Source organism: Cariama cristata, unplaced genomic scaffold (assembly GCF_000690535.1).
Source record: "Cariama cristata isolate BGI_N322 unplaced genomic scaffold, ASM69053v1 scaffold4443, whole genome shotgun sequence".
Taxonomy (NCBI): Eukaryota; Metazoa; Chordata; class Aves; order Cariamiformes; family Cariamidae; genus Cariama; species Cariama cristata.
In genome coordinates this window covers 14,005-16,546 of record NW_009607649.1, presented here as the reverse complement: position 1 = coordinate 16,546, position 2,542 = coordinate 14,005, and positions in this window count along the sequence as shown.

Sequence of the window (2,542 nt, the reverse complement as noted above, 5' to 3'; positions counted from 1 at the left end):
GTTCTGAAAAAAAATGAAGGAAGGGAGGAGAAAAATGAGCAGCCAGGAAATCACAACCTTCCTCCCCCAGGAACCACAGCCTTCCTCCCCCAGGTCAGGACGCAGCCAGCAGAGGAGACTCCCTCCTGGCACCAAGAGCCGCCATCACACGCCGGGACATCTACGTGCACGTGTAGGTGGAAATCCCTTCCCACACCGGGGAGGAAAGAGTAGTTCAGTCGCAGGTCAGGTGAAGAGTGAGACACACCATGGAGCAACCTGAGGTACAGGGAATCTGAAGTCTGCTCCACAGCACCCGTTAAAAATGTTGCACGTGGAATTTAAGACTGATAGGTGGGATGTGTTATGGAAACACAGAGCATCACTGCCTCAGGGCCTTGGGGGATCGAATGACAAGGAAGAGAAATGCAAGTTGTGGCATGAACCAGGACCCATCTATGAATATAACATATGCCGGTCTCCATCTGGGAACGGAGCACAGTGTACTACACCCCTGCAGATGGAGCTTTCCATGTGCTCCGGATGCCTCTGACAAACCGGTCAGTGCCTACAGCACCCTGCAGGATTCTACCAAAATTGCACAAGTCATGCTCTCCATCTTCCTGTCCCTTCCGACGACCAGAGCTGAGCTACCACCACCCTTCTGGCACGCAAGCAGCAGTAGTGAAAATGTTTCTCCCTCAGGTCAACTCAAGAGCCAGGAACCACTTAATGATGTCTAAGGACAGCAAGCTCCAAAGTGATAACACTTCCCTCCTCCCCTCATCATGGGATGGTCCCGAAGAGAAAATATTAATAAGGCAAGTGATGATAATTTGGAATTGATCTAATTAATATGAAGATTTTCAGAAGGGCTGCTAAGCTTCAGAGCATCGCAGCTTGAGATAAGGAATAAAGCAGACCACCGCTCCTCTCTTCACTGCATTTGTCTTAAGACTTCCTCCAAGGCACACAAACTGCCTGCTCTCAGGCACCATACCAGATCAGACAGACTTCACAGCTGCTCCCCCCAAAGTCCCCTGTGACCCCCCCTTTCCATGCCCGCTGCCCGACGCCATGCTGCGTTACGCTGCACACTCGCAGTGCCCGACGGAGGGGTCTCGGCGGCTGATCAGACCCCTTCTGTCAGGGGAGCTGGTGGAAGAGCCCGTCCCCATCGCGACTCGGCTCTGGGCATCCCAAAATTCATATTCTGAGGTCACAAACCCCTGAAGACAGGAATTTTCTTATTCCACACATGCTTGTATGGGACTGAGCACCACGGAAGTCTGGCCTGCGTTTGTGCCCTGTTTATAGCAAGAAGGAATGCTATTCCCAGCCTCTGTGGCTCCTATTTGTGTCAGGGGACAAATGATTAATTTTTCCAGCCCAACTTCTCACATGCCAACGTGTGGCCTGAAAGACCTTTATCGAGCCTGTATCAAGGAAGCACTATGAATATTAATTCATATGGTGCTCCAAAAGCAAAGCCTCAGCGTACCTACAGCTAGATACACGCAATCACATGCGCTTTTAAGTCTTTACAAGACGCCCAAAACGAGACACATTTTCTTTCAGAATTACCACAGCCGGTCAGAAGGATAGGAATATTAAGGGCAAGGAGGGGGCTCATTATTTTGGCAGGCTGAGCCCCTGATCTGCGCTCTCCGGAGCGAGAGGGAAGCTCTCCAGTCCTGTCCCTGTGCACCAGCCGGTGCTTACCCATCCTTCCCAGAGGAGAAGAAAAAGTTTTTCCTGAAAAGTCTGCAGTAAAGCAGCTCAAGAGGGCAAAAGCAGCAGCTGGGGGAGGGGGAAAATGTTAAAAAACAAGAAGAGATGGGTGCTGCCCCAGAACTGGTTAGCTGTGGGGCCTGCGCTGGTGCAGGAGAGGTGGATGCTGGTGGTGGGGTGGATGGTCTCGGTCAGAAAACCCACCCGTTTTGGAAGCCTGGCGGACAGGGCACCTGGCGTTAAAACACCCACAAGTCCCAAAGCTTCAGCAAGAAGAGATGCAGACATCTGTCTCTGAAGAGAAATGGCTTTTCCTTTCCTACTTTTCCCTCAGTGAGACTCCTCCGTTATGGAGAGAGACCCTGGGACGGTGCAGTCTGATCTCCTGCACAAGGCAGGCCACCGCGCTTCCTCCAGCGAACTCCCGGTTAAACTACAGCGTGCCTCCAACAAGAAAAGAGGAAAAAGAAAGAAGAAATCCAGTGTTTATTTTACTCAGGGAGCTCCTCATTTTACTGTAGGGCACATTCTGCAGCCCTCCCCTCTCACAGTCCCCCCTAACCTCCCTCCAACTTATCAGCAACATTCCTGCCCAGCACTGGCCGCAGCACTCCTGCGCTGATGGGAGCAGCACCTTGCACTGAGATAACACCCTCCCTGCCCCTGCTCAGGATTTCCATCCTTGTGTCCAAATACCGCATTTAATTTCTGGCTACCGTGCTGAGCTGGGATTTTGTCTTCGGTGAACTGCCGTGCTGCCATAAGAGCCCTACCTCCTGCATGCGATCATAACTCCACCACTAACTTGCCTCTTTTCGTTACCTGTGACTTG